At 41.1% G+C, this 14952-nt stretch overlaps 1 protein-coding gene and 1 long non-coding RNA gene across 5 annotated transcripts in view; one reads left to right on the top strand and one right to left on the bottom strand.

Annotated features, from left to right (window-relative positions):
- The window catches only part of kcnc3b (potassium voltage-gated channel, Shaw-related subfamily, member 3b), a 138541-nt gene extending 125219 nt beyond the window's left edge, over window positions 1–13322 (bottom strand). For 3 of the 4 annotated variants that reach the window (XM_062055821.1, XM_062055823.1, XM_062055820.1), the window contains exon 1: window positions 12915–13321. The gene's annotated coding sequence lies outside the window, so the exon portion shown is untranslated. Of the gene's footprint in view, window positions 1–12914 lie in introns of all 4 variants that reach the window. The other variant, XM_062055822.1, reaches the window with a different exon arrangement.
- Window positions 1946–14013, top strand: LOC133655563 (uncharacterized). The gene is made up of 3 exons (XR_009827014.1): window positions 1946–2133; window positions 3753–3816; window positions 13323–14013. It is a non-coding gene; the product is annotated as an uncharacterized LOC133655563 (long non-coding RNA).
- The last annotated feature ends 939 nt before the right edge of the window (window positions 14014–14952 follow it).

Below are 14952 nucleotides of genomic sequence, written 5' to 3'. Positions count from 1 at the left end.
AACATATATGTCATTCACAATAACTTGGGATTGGCCAGTGAGTTTATTCCCTGAGAGGAAGACTGGTCACACGCAACAGGACCTATGATGATATTCGTCTTTTCTGACTTACAGTAGAAATGTTACAAAGTTAAATAGTCGTGCAACGCCAAAGTACCAAGTCATAAGGGTCATGCATTTAGGCGTGAGCTTGCACACAGTTTTGGATGCCTCGGTTTGTAGGGTTTTGCAGTCTGGCTACTTTGTGACATCGCCGTGAGGTGCAAGTACTTATTTAGACATTAAGTCTAGCTCTTAGCCTCTGACAGACTCTGCTTCAGGCTCTGAGAACATGCAAAAAAAGTATGATTTTCATCTAATCTTGGCATGTGCATAACACCAACGTGCGACCTGGAGTGACAAATGTGCCTTAAATCAACCAACCATTCTCTACCGCTTGTCCCCACTGGGGTCGAGGGGGGTGCTGGAGCCCATCTCAGCTGCACTCGGGCGGTAGGCGGGGTACACCCTGGACAAGTCGCCTACTCATCACATGCCTGATGGTCTTATCTGACCAGGATCTTTAGCTCTCACTGATCGGCTCGCAGCCGAATGTGCGACTGGGATGAGAATCAGCACCTCCAAGTGCGAGTCCGTGGTTCTTGCCCGGAAAAGTGTGGAGTGCCATCTTCGGGTTGGGAAGGAGATCTTGCCCCAAGTGGAGGAGTTCAAGTACCTCGTAGTCTTGTTCAATGAGTGAGGGGAGAGTGGATCGTGAGATAGACAGGCGGATCGGTGCGTGGTCTGCAGTGATGCGGACACTGTATCGGTCCGCCGTGGTGAAGAAGGAGCTGAGCCAGATGGCAAAGCTCTCAATTTATCGGTTGATCTACGTTCCTATCCTCACCAATGGTCATGAGCTTTTGGCTATGACCGAAAGGACAAGATTACGGGTACCAGCTGTCGAAATTAGTTTCCTCCGTCAGATTGCGGGGCTCTCCCTTAGAGATAGGTTGAGAAGCTCTGTTATTCGAGAGGAGCTCAGAGTAAAGCCGCTGCTCCTCCACATCGAGAGGAGCCAGATGAGGTGGTTTGGGCATCTGGTCAAGATACACCCCGGACGCCTCCCTGGGGAGGTGTTTAGGGCACGTCCTACCGGTAGGAGACCACAGAGAAGACTCAGGACACGTTGGGAAGACTATGTCTCACCAATGGCATGGGAACACCTCGGGATTCCCGGGAGGAGCTGGATAAAGTGGCTGGGGGGAGGGAAATCTAGGCTCCTCTGCTTAGGCTGCGGCCCCCGCGACCCGACCACGGATAAGTGGATGAAGATGGATGGATGGATCAATACCTATCTTCCGGAAGGCAAACTTGCCAAGCAGAGATCGATGTAGTTGAATCTATATAATCTAATACAAATCAACATATCAATTAACTTTTACACCCCTAATGTTTTGTATGCTTACGTATCAGAAATGGATTGGTTGGATTTAAAAATAAAATTCTGATGGGAAAAAATGCTGACTTTTTGAAACAGATGACAAAACTGAGGGTTGACTCAATTGTGTCAATCTCAAGTGTGAGTTAGGATGTCTCGAGGGTTACATGATCGACGGAGAGACATTGAATGCGTCACGCTGGTTAAAGCAGCTTCATAAAGTACATATACGTACAGTATATTTATGGTGCAAGTACAGGAATATGTGCTGCAGTACTTCCGGGGACTGGCCATGCAGTTAAAGTAAAATCTATGTTAACCATTTCTCCTATTCAAATAAATATTCCCCCAAGCCGCCACCCACCTCCATCCATCCCTCTTACTACTCTCTCTCTCCTGCACTTTCCCTCCATCCATCTCTCGTATTCCCGCATAAAGGAATCACCTTTCACTGAGGAGCGAGAACTGCTCTTCCTCCTCCCCCTTTCTTTCTCCTCCTCCTCCTCATCTCCACCACCTTCCTCCCCCTCCCGCTTCTCTCACTTTTGCACAACTTTCTCCTCATCTTATAGGACACTGCAGCACTTCTGCTTTGTTAGCCGAGTTTCCACCGCGCGGAGCAACTTCGCTCTTAGTTTGACGCCACTCCATCTATTCCATTCCCCGTATTCTATGGGGTTTTTTTTCTACACGGGAAAGGAGCCTAGAACGAGGTAAGTTCTGATCTGGAAGGAGGACTGCATGATGGAAGTGTGGATTTGGATGCTGAAGTTAGAGTGTGTCGGGGCTGTAGTTCAGCACCAAGGACAGCTCCTCTCAAGCATCCACTTTTACTGCACTTTGCGACATTCTGACTGCTTCACGCAGTATGTAAGTGTGATTACATGCCTTTTTCTTTCCCTCCCCGGTGTCCTGCGTGGTCACTTTATTGATTTTATACCTTATGTGTGCTTTAAATCGGGGTTTCGTGTGTGAGGGAGAAAGTGCTTTTTGCTTGCATGTCTGTTTAAGAGCAGGTAGGGGAAAGTGAGCAGTGGGTTATAAAATGGAGGAAGAGAGAAAGGGTGGGGGGCATGGAGGTGAGAAAGAAGGCGGAGTGTTTCTATGCTAAAGAGGCTAAAACAGGGGGTGGGGGTCTCTCTCTCTCTCTCTCCCCCCCTCTCTCACTTTCTCCCCTGCAGCATTTCCTGCCTCCGCGCCACCTTCCCGCTCCATCGCCTCTCTGCACACGAGTGGCACGCTCACCTGGCGCCAAAAAACCCAATGGGGGCATCATTGGAGCCGTTAATATAGATTAGCCTGAACACTGCAGCGGGAAGAGAGGAAGAGGAGGGATGAGGAAGAGGTGGTGGTGGTGGGGGTAGTGCGGGATTACGGGAGTTTTGGGTAGGAGGAGAGTGAACACATGGAGGAGAAGGAGGAATTCGGGGGAGTGCTGACTATGCGGAACTGACCTGGCTGAATAGCAACAAAAAAAAAAGGGGGGGTACATGAGAAGGAGAAAAGGACATAAGGGAGGGAGTGCACCTATGCAGAAGGAGGCGGGTGTAATGATGATGATAAGTGATAGAAAATAAGCTTCCGTCCATCCATTCTTTTTCTACCGCTTGTCCCTTTCAAGCCTGGGGGAGTTATGGATGTGTTCGTGCGTGCGTGCGTGATGCTTCTTAGCCACCCGCCCCCCAACGCCAACATCACCACCCGCCACCTCATCAAAGGATGTAACCACAAGGCATCATGCTGTTCCATCCAGATCACTTCCCTCCCTCCCCTCCTCTCCTCTCCTGCATCCCTCCACTTCACCCTCAGTGCAAAGGAGCCCCCAGCAGGTGATATGGGGGTACTGCAGCCCCCCCACATCATCCCCCCCCCCCCCACATCATCCCCTACTATTTAACTATACCTTAGAATGCAGCGACATAATTTTACCCAGCAAGATATTGTGTGCACGTACACAAAAGAGTAACCGGAGGCCGTTCTCCATCATAACAAAGCTCAGCATGCAGGCCAAGTCCCACGGCATGAATGAAATAGTCGATCAATTAAGCCAGCAGAAAGGAAATGGCCCCAGGTCTCCGGGGGACAACCAATCCAAACAGTACACACCCCCTGAGGGCGCTTTTTAAGTCTTGCGGTCACCACCCAAATAAAAAAAGAAAGATCCCTCATTGTTGTAGGTTTTGAACAGAAATCAAGTAGAGATGATTAATAGAGTAAAGGCAGCATCCTCCTGACTAAAATCTTTAGACCACAGGAGATTTCAAGACAAATCTTCTGTATTCTCACATGCATTACAGACGACAGGAATTAATGTTTTTTTTTTTGTCTTCAGCACAATCAGGCGGCCATGACAGGATTATGAGAAGCCAATGAGGCCTGCAAAAGAATGTCTTCAGGTACAGTATGAAGCATCCCATGTGTGTAGTTATGATGTGAGCCTCTGTCTAATACTAAAAATACTCATGAAAATAATATATTAACATTTGACATCAGCTTTATTGTCAGCCCAAGCTTGTGTAAGCCAACTCCTCTACTCCTTAACTGCTGCACAGAAAAGGGTGAAAATGTGTCAAAACATTAAAGGTGCATAAAAAAAAATCGATTCAAGTCCAAATTTGCAATTCTTATTCATTTTGATTCTAAATAGATTCATAATTTCAGAAATCGATTTTAGAAAACCATCTATTTTCCTTTCTTTCTTCAGTCTCTTGCTCAGTGCAAATTAAACACCATGAATATATATACACACATATATATATACAGTATATATATATATATATATATATATATATATATATATATATATATATATATACAGTATTTACACACATATATATATAGTATATACACATATATATATATACATACATACATACATATATATACATACATATATATACATACATATACATACATACATATATATATACATACATATACATACATATACATATATATATATATATACACATATACATATATATATATACATATATATACATATACACATTATATACACACAATATATTTATACAAATATATATATAAATATATACACATATATATATATATATATATATATATATATATATATATATATATATATATATATATATATATATATATATGTGTGTGTATACATATATATACATATATATACATACATATATATATATATATATATATATATATTAGAGATGTCCGATAATGGCTTTTTTGCCAAAATCCGATATTCCGATATTGTCCGAGTCTTAATTACCGATACAGATATCAACCGATATATACAGTCATGGAATTAACACATTATTATGCCTAATTTTGTTGTGATGCCCCGCTGGATGCATTAAACAATGTAACAAGGTTTTCCAAAATAAATCAACTCAAACTTATGGAAAAAAATGCCAACATGGCACTGCCATTTTTATTATTGAAGTCACAAAGTGCTTTTTTTTTTTTAACATGCCTCAAAACAGCAGCTTGGAATTTGGGACATGCTCTCCCTGAGAGAGCATGAGGAGGTTGACGTGGGCGGGGTTGAGGTGTGTGTGGGGGGGGGGGTAGGGGTTAGTGGGGTGTGTATATTGTAGCATCCCGGAAGAGTTAGTGCTGCAAGGGGTTCTGGGTATTTGTTCTGTTGTGTTTATGTTGTGTTACGGTGCGGATGTTCTCCCAAAATGTGTTTGTGCTTCTTGTTTGGTGTGGGTTCACAGTGTGGCGCATATTTGTAAGAGTGTTAAAGTTGTTTATATGGCCACCCTCAGTGTGACCTGTATGGCTTTTGACCAAGTATGCATTGCATTCACTTGTGTGTATGAAAAGCCGTAGATATTATTTGACTGGGCCGGCACGCAAAGGCAGTGCCTTTAAGGTTTAATGGCGCTCTGTACGTTTCCCTACGTCCGTGTACACAGCAGAATTTTAAAAAGTCATAGATTTTACTTTTTGAAACAGATACCGATAATTTTGAAACCGATACCCATAATTTCCGATATTACATTTTAAAGCATTTATCGGCCAATAATATCGTCAGTCGGATATTATCGGACATCTCTAATTTCAATACTTTGATACTTTTCTAAATAAAGGGGACCACAAAACATGGCATTATTGGCTTAATTTTAACAAAAAATCTTAGGGTACATTAAACATATGTTTATTATTGCAATTTTGTCCTTAAATAAAAAAGCGAACATACTAGACAACTTGTCTTTTAGTAGTAAGCAAACAAAGGCTCCTAATTAGTCTGCTCACATATGCAGTAACATATTGTGTCATTTATCTACCTATTATTTTGTCACATTATGAGGGACAAGCTGTAAGAATGAATTATTAATAGGGATGTCCGATAATGGCTTTTTTGCCGATATCCGATGTTGTCCAACTCTTGATTACCGATACCGATATCAACCGATACCGATATATGCAGTCGTGGAATTAACACATTATTATGCCTAATTTGGACAACCATGTATGGTAAAGATAAGGTCCTTGTTAAAAAAATATATAAAAAAATAAGATAAATAAATTAAAAACATTTTCTTGAATAAAAAATAAAGTAAAACAATATAAAAACAGTTACATAGAAACTAGTAATTAATGAAAAAGAGTAAAATTAACTGTTAAAGGTTAGTACTATTAGTGGACCAGCAGCACGCACAATCACGGACTGTATCCCTTGCAGACTGTATTGATATATATTGATATATAATGTAGGAAGCAGAATATTAATAACAGAAAGAAGCAACCCTTTTGTGTGAATGAGTGTCCATCCTTCCATCTTCTTCCGCTTATCCGAGGTCGGGTCGCGGGGGCAGCAGCCTAAGCAGGGAAGCCCAGACTTCCATCTCCCCAGGCACTTCATCCATTTCTTCCCGGGGGATCCCGAGGCGTTCCCAGGCCAGCCGGGAGACTTAGTCTTCCCAACGTGTCCTGTGTCTTCCCCGTGGCCTCCTACCGGTCGGACGTGCCCTAAACACCTCCCTAGGGAGGCGTTCGGGTGGCATCCTGACCAGATGCCCGAACCACCTCATCTGGCTGCTCTCGATGTGGAGGAGCAGCGGCTTTACTTTGAGCTCCCCCCGGATGGCAGAACTTCTCACCCTATCTCTAAGGGAGAGCCCCGCCACCCGGTGGAGGAAACTCATTTCGGATGCTTGTACCCGTGATCTTGTCCTTTCGGTCATAACCCAAAGCTCATGACCATAGGTGAGGATGGGAACGTAGATCGACCGGTAAATTGAGAGCTTTGCCTTCCGGCTCAGCTCCTTCTTCACCACAACGGATCGATACAGCGTCCGCATTACTGAAGACGCCGCACCGATCCGCCTGTGAATGAGTGTGAATGAGTGTATATGGGGGAAGGAGATTTTTTGGGTTGGTGCGCTAATTGTAAGTGTATCTTGTGTTTTTTTTATGTGGATTTAATAAAAAATTTATAATTAAAAAATTAAAATAACAAACCGATACCGATGATAAAAAAAACGATACCGATAATTTCCGACATTACATTTTAAAACATTTATCGGCCGATAATATCAGCATCTCTAATATATATATATATATATATATATATATATATATATATATATGCACACACACATATATATATATGTATATAATATGGATTAAAAATGTTTTTTTTTTTATGTGGGTTTAATCTGATTAAACATTTGAATCAATAATTTCTTAAACCAACAAAAACTAACTTAACTTAATTCATTTTAATTGGTGAAGTCATCGTTTGTGTTTTTCCAAGCGGAAAAGAACATGCGCGAGTCAGCGCGACTGATGACCGACAAGCAACAGGAAGAGAAAAATGGTTGTGGCCACTAAAACAACATCGCTCGCAAAATCATTGAAAGAATGGGAACATTTGAACATAACCACAAATAACTTGCTCAATTTCTGCAAAGCAGACCTTTCTTTTCATGGCCCTATGCGTGTTATGTGGGAGCATATAAAGCAGAGGCTTGTTGGACATCTGGAAGATGTCTTTTCCAACTCTACTCAGCAAGATAGTTAGCTTGTTAGCTAGTTAACTAACTAAGTGCGTAGCTTTAACGATTATTTTCGTCCAAAGTCCGCCAGCTAAACTTTGTCTATATTAAAGTGGAACCTCGATTTACAAACGCAGCATTTGCATCCTTTTCTGTTTACGAATGTTTACATCGTGCCAAATGTGCCTCTGCGTGCAAACTATGTCTCGCGATTCATTCATTCATGCATTCATTCATTTTGCATGCTGCTTGAAGCCATCAAAGACTGCCATTTTGATGACATCACTTCCTGTACACAGGGTCATTTTGAAGACCCTTACGTCACACCATTTTTAAGAGCTTTTACGGAGAGCGGTACTTCTGATGTGTTTATTTCCATTGTGGTATTGTGGTACCGGTCAGAGCTGTGTCAGCCTGTCTTCGAGATCATTTTGTGTGATCAGTAACACTTTAAATGAGCCCAAACTCTAACAGTTTCGCTGTATAACTTGGGGTTGATCGACAACCTTCAGTTCGAGGATTTTTTCAGCGAAAGGGGCTTTGTTCCGCAGCAAGTCTTTAATTGCGATGAGACCAAAAAAGATGCCACAGAGGACCTTTATTATAGCGAAGGAGAAGGCACTACCGAGACACAAGTTGATGAAGGATCGCCTCACATGCGAGTTAGTGCCTGCGCTAACAGTGGCCACTGCTCCTTTATCACTCCGAAACTCACATAGTGTTGAACAACGCCACATATATTCCCAGACCCAAGGTAAAATTAGTTTCCTTTTTTTGTACTCAAGCTTCCTCCCACCTCCACAGACATGCACCTGGGGATCAACTGATTGGCAATACTAAAAATAGGCCTTTGTGTGTGAAAGTGAGTGCGAATGTTGTCTGTATAACTGTGTTGGCCCTGCGATAAGGTGGCGACTTGTCCAGGGTGTACCCTGCCCTCTGCCCAAGTGCAGCTGGGATAGGCTCCAGCCCCCCAGGGTCCCCGAAAGGGACAAGCTGTAGAATATGGTTGGATGGATGTTCTTTGGTTTTGGAGCGCACCGAGCCTTGTGTGAGTGTGTGTGTGTGGTGTGTGGTGTGTGGTGTGTGGTGTGTGGTGTGTGTGTGTGTGTGTGTGTGTGTGTGTGTGTGTGTGTGTGTGTGTGTGTGTGTGTGTGTGTGTGTGTGTGTGTGTGTGTGTGTGTGTGTGTGTGTGTGTTCTGGCAATGCGTACTTAATGGGGACATCGCTCTGTTTACACCAGGGGTGTCGAACGTACGGCCCGAGGGCCGGATCAGGCCCGCGAACAGGTTTTATCCGGCCCGCGGGATGAGTTTGCTAAGTCTAAAAATGTACCTGAAATTTTTAAATGAAAGAAACAGCTGTTGTAAATGTGTCCACTAGATGCCGCAATAGCAATTCTTTGTATCTTTGTAGATAATGCTACATATGTAAAAAATAAACCACATGATGTAAGTACATCAGTCAAGGAAAATGGTCAAACTACATAAATAACATCCTGTAATTTGATTTTGATTAAGGCAAGGCAAGGCAAGGCAAGGCAACTTTATTTGTATAGCGCTTTTCATACACAAGGCAGACTCAAAGTGCTTCACAGACAACAAAGTTAAATGAAAGAAAATAAAAGCAAAATTAAAATGCAGACAATAAAAATAAAAACAGTGCAGACGTTAAAAGTTAAAAGATTAAAAGATTTAGCTGAAAGCTAAGGTGAACATAAAAGTCTTCAGTCTAGTTTTAAAAGTAGTGAGAGTTGGGGAGAGTCTGACATCTTCAGGAAGTTTATTCCAGCTATGTGTTGCATAGTGACTAAATGATGATCTCCCTTGATTTGAGTTTACTCTTGGAACCGCTAACAGATTGGTCTCAGAAGATCTTAGTGATCTAGAGGGCGTATATAGTGGGAGCATATCAGTGATATACTTGGGCCCTAGACCATGTAGTGATTTATATGTGAGCAGGAGGATTTTGAAATCTATTCTATTCTCTATTAAAACATTTTTCATCTTGATAGATTGAAAATGAACACTAATGAGTTGACTGATGAACATTATCATATAATTTATTCAGAAAATATAAATAACGACAAATAAATTTAGAATATTTTTAACTGCAACATGTAAGTGTAAAAAACCCAACAACATTATGATTTCTACAATTTCAGAATGTGCTTGTTCTATTTTTAAACAAAGAAAACAATCTGAAGTTGTCTTTATTTTTAAGTTATCATGCTGTGATTTTACCAGTCCGGCCCACTTGGGAGTGGATTTTTTTCTATGTGGCCCCCTATCTAAAATGAGTTTGACACCCCTGGTTTACACAGTCACCTTTAGGGGACCTCTGACGGTATGGGGACAAAAAAACAGGTCCCCTAAAGGGAAACCTTTTTAAATGATAGTCTGATCCATTCTGAAGATGCCTAAGTGATTTTTAAGCTTTGGCCCATAAAACATGTTTACTGGTTAGTTTGAGTGTGAGACATTTGCACAGCAGACAACTTCATTACTGCTAAATAGCAGTTTTCAGTAATGTCACAGAAGATGCAGGATTTGCTTTAACATTTAAGTGGTGAAACTTCCTATAAAAGGACAGCTGTAGTGCTGTATTCTGAGGATCATGTCATATTTGTTTATTTTATTTTATTTTATTTTTTTATAAATGGTCCTCAGTAGTCACGTACAAATTTGTGTGAATTATGCAAAATTATTTAAATTTGGTCCCCATGAACCATATTAAGTCTTTTCCCCCAGGGTCCACAGTAAGAATGATCAGCACATTACTTCATCAATCCAGAGATTTAAAGACGTGTATGAGCCATTTTACCTAATTTTTTTTATGCCTCCACAACCTGTAGAAAGTAGAGATGCCGATAAATGCTTTAAAATGTAATATTGGAAATTATCGGTATTGTTGGGGGGTTTTTTTAATCGGTATCGGGTTTTTTTTGTTTTGTTTTTTTATTTGTATTAAATCAACATAAAAAACACAAGATACACTTACAATTAGTGCACCAACCCAAAAAACCTCCCTCCCCCATTTACACTCATTCACACAAAAGGGTTGTTTCCTTCTGTTATTAATATTCTGGTTCCTACATTATATATCAATATATATCAATACAGTCTGCAAGGGATACAGTCCGTAAGCACACATGATTGTGCGTGCTGCTGGTCCACTAATAGTACTAACCTTCAACAGTTAATTTTACTAATTTTCATTAATTACTAGTTTCTATGTAACTGTTTTTATATTGTTTTACTTTATTTTTTATTCAAGAAAATGTTTTTAATGTATTTATCTTATTTTATTGTATTAATTTTTTTTTAAAAGACCTTATCTTCACCATACCTGGTTGTCCAAATTAGGCATAATAATGTGTTAATTCCACGACTGTATATATCGGTATCGGTTGATATCGGTATCGGTAATTAAAGAGTTGGACAATATCGGATATCGGCAAATAGCCATTATCGGACATCCCTAGTAGAAAGGGTGGTCCCCACAAGTGATGATCAAAAACTTGCTCCCCATTCCAAATTATAACCAGTGTGTGTGTGTGTGTGTGTGTGTGTGTGTGTGTGTGTGTGTGTGTGTGTGTGTGTGTGTGTGTGTGTGTGTGTGTGGACATTCAAGCTTGCTGTAATGTTGTGTTTGGATAAAGAAAAGATTGTTCGAGCCTTTACACCCTTGTTATGTTGTTCAAGAATCAATTAAGTTCGTAAATTGAGGTTCCACTGTACACTTGTGCAGATATCTACAATCAAGAATATTAACACTGCCTGGACGACGATTATTTTTAAAGTGTATTTGAGTTTAAAATGATAAGAATGGTAGTAGGTAATATCTACACTGAGTGGAAGGAAAATCAGTGGTATAATTGCTTGCTTGCTTTAAAATGAACAAACGTTTATGGTGTTTTTCTTTTTGAAGCAGCACAGTTCATGAATAAATATTTCTGCAAAAAGTAGTCAAAGCTATTGTAAGCACATGGCTAAAAATATCTCAAGCTAAATTTGTAAATCCGTGGCTATATTAGACCCACTGAACACGCTTCATGATACAATAGGTCGACTAAACGTTAAGATAGGCGCGACTAATAGGCTATCAAAATAGTCACTAGGTGCAAGAGATGGAAACAAGTGTCATATATTAAGATGAACTAACCCTATAGCTATATTTTTGTTCACTTTCTAAAAACAAAAAATACCTATGGAAGGTGATTATAGCATGAATAGTATTGGACCAGTATGTATCTCTATAGGGAGTGAATTAGTGCAGATTGCACATCACTAAAACAGACACACACAAAAATAAATGTAGGGTTACAATGTGTTGTCATGACGATATTACTCTTTGGTTCAATCTCCGGGACATGAGTTGCATGAGGAGTCCATTCATGATCCATTTGGGTACATGCCAGATTTTTTTATGAGAAAGAAGCCAGAGAGAATAGTCCATGAATGATTTGTTGCGTGAGGCGCAGAAGAAATGATGAGAACAAATGTGGGGGATGGAAGGCATGAAAGGTTAACCTCAAGGTGAACGATTTGAGCTTTGGGACAGGCTGTGTGAGCACCATCAGGTGATGGTGATGATAGAGGCACACACATAAAACATCCACAAACTAATTCAATCACTAGCCTTAAAATAGATCCACTCCCTCATCACTTTGTCTTCTTCTTTTTTTTTTTCCCTAACAGCAGCGGCAGCATCCTCATCATCTCTCTTTTGGGCTCAAATCGAAGGGGGGTGTTTTCTGGGTTACCCTAGGTCTAAAAATAGCACCAGCTGTAGATTTATAATGCAGGACTAGTGTGTGTGTGTGTGTGCGTGAGGGAGGGGTGGTGAGCATTACGGGAAGATGCGGTTGGCAGTGAGAAGCCAGGCGGGAAGTGACGGAAGGGAGGAAGGAAGGAAGGAAAGGAAGCAAGGAAGGAAAGGGCGTTATGAAACTGGAGACTTGGTGTGTAAGTGTGTTTTAGTGTAGGTGTGTGTGTGTGTGATGCAGCGGAATGCAGATGAAGGAAGTTGGCAGAGGTGGAAGAAGATCAGCGTCTAGACATTTAACTGCACTCTTATACTTCCTGGATGAGATCCAAACCCTGATATACACACAATGTGTGTGTGTGTGTGTGTTTGCTTTATCAAACCTCCTTCCATGAATGCAAGTCTTCACACACACACATACATATATATGAATATGTAAAGGCACACATGCACGCATGCAAACAGCCAGCAAGGTGGGGAACACCCACCAGTGCTGCTGCCCTAGGCAATAAGACTTATGCCAACATATTGTGCGTCAGCGTGTGCGCTTTATGGACTTGTGGATGATATTTACTGCGACAGTAACAGTGAGGCTGCAACGGTTACGGCGCCGCATGCTATTAAGGACAAAACGAGACTTGTTGAATGTGCTCGCTCCCATCAATGGAGGCGGAGAGCTAGGAAGAAGAAGAAAAAAGAAAAGCAAAAACCCATGCACGGTTAATACTCACTTTGCCTTCAGCAGGTTGTGTGTCAGCAACACAACACAAAATGATCAATCAGTGCGTAGTTTTCTTTCTAAAAGGCGCACAAACGAGGAGGAGGAGTATATCCAGTGGCATTCAAAGATGATTTTGTTGCTTTTTTTTATGTTTGTTGCCCAGCGCCAAAAATACTGGTTATTGCCGACTGTCACTTGTCATGCTGATGATGGCAAAAGGGATGAAGAGGAAAAAACACCCTGAAAACTGCCTCTCTTGTTGCTGTCAATCACAAAACCGCACCTTTTTCTTTGTGTTATTGCCAAAATACGACCAGCTGTCTCATCTATAATAATAATATTCTATAAGCCTCCTTGCCAAATGTTTCAATGGTGATGTAGCCTCTCTTTTGCCTTTTCCCTCTCTCTGTTCCTTCAGAGGAGCGTCACCTCCTGCACTATTTTTTTTTTTTTTTGCCTCTCCCTCCCTCAGACGATCCATGTGGGCGGATTCGACCCACAAGACAGAAGGGTGGGAGGAACCACGTTGAATACACATGCAGGGCTAATATGTTCAACGTACACAAATAGATAAATGCATGCAATGGAGGAGTGATGCGGGAGGATGGTGCTGATTTATTGCCATCTGCTCTCTCTCTCTCTCTCTTTGTGCTGCTGGATGGATGCACAAACACCATTTTGTCTACAGGTTCCATTGACATCAGCGGTCATGTGGCACCGCAGGAGTGCGTCTACAAAAGCCGTGCCGTCCAAAACACAAACAATAAAAAGACAATACGCAGATATTCAACAATGGTATGATTTGATCAGACATTTTGACACACTACCTGATGGCTAAATGAGGTACTAATTCTGCATTATTGACATTTAGGAAAAAAAAAAATCTATTCAAAATGTCATTATTTGTTAAAATGTTCTTATATGTATTGTTGCGATTTTGACGCACTCATGCAGCCAAATAAAAAGCTTACATCTTAGAAACCTGCAATATGGGCATTTAGGACAAAATATGTTCTTGAATCTTGTTATAATTTATTATATTATTTTTGTATTTATTGCGGTGATTTTGACTCACAAAACAAACATATACAGTCATGGCCAAAAATATTGGCACCGCTGCATTTCTGTCATATAATGCACCACTTCTCCCAGAAAATTGTTGAAATTACAAATGCTTTGGTATTCACATGTTTATTTCCTTTGTTTGCATTGGAACAACACAAAAAGCCCCCCCAAAAACCCAAAACTGATATTTTACACAGAACTCCAAAAATGGATTGGACAAAATTGTTGGCACTCTTAACTTAATATTTCATAGCATACCCTTTGGATAAAATAACTGAAATCAATCGCTTCCTGTAACCGTCAATGAGTATCTTACACCTTGCTATTGGAATTTTGGACCACTCTTCTTTTGCAAACTGCTTCAAGTCTCTCAGATTTGAAGGATGCCTTCTGCTCTTTTTAGATCTCTCCACAGATCTGGACTCATTGATGGCCATTTCAGAACTCTCCAGCGCTTTGTCCTAAGCCATTTTTGTGTGCTTTTTGAAGTATGCTCTGGGTTGTTGTCCTGCTGGAAGACCCAACTTTCTGACACTGGTCCCTACATTATGCCCCAAAATTATTTGGTAGTCCTCATATTTCTTCATGCCATGCACACAGTCAAGGCAGCCAGTACCAGAAGCAGCAAAGCAACCCCGAAACATCAGTGAACCTCCACCATGTTTGACTGTAGGGGTAGTGTTCTTTTCTTTGAAGGCCTCATTTAGTTTTCTGTAAGCAGTGTGATGATGTGCTTTACCAAAAAGCTCCACTTTAGTCTCATCTGTTCACAGGACGTTCTCCCAGAAGGATTTTGGCTTCCTCAGGTACGTTTTTGCAAACTCCAGTCTTGCTATTTTATGTCCCTGTGTCAGCAGCGGGGTCCTCCTGGGTCTCCTACCATAGCGTGTCTTTTCATTGAGATGGCGACGGCTAGTGCGATCTGACACTGTTGTACCCTATGTCTGCAGGTCAGCTTCAATTTGTTTGGAAATGGATCGAGG

The sequence above is a fragment of the Entelurus aequoreus genome, linkage group LG08, assembly GCF_033978785.1.
Source record: "Entelurus aequoreus isolate RoL-2023_Sb linkage group LG08, RoL_Eaeq_v1.1, whole genome shotgun sequence".
In the NCBI taxonomy this organism is placed as follows: Eukaryota; Metazoa; Chordata; class Actinopteri; order Syngnathiformes; family Syngnathidae; genus Entelurus; species Entelurus aequoreus.
Note: the sequence above shows the minus strand (reverse complement) of the source record. Positions and strands in the feature narration are given on the sequence as shown.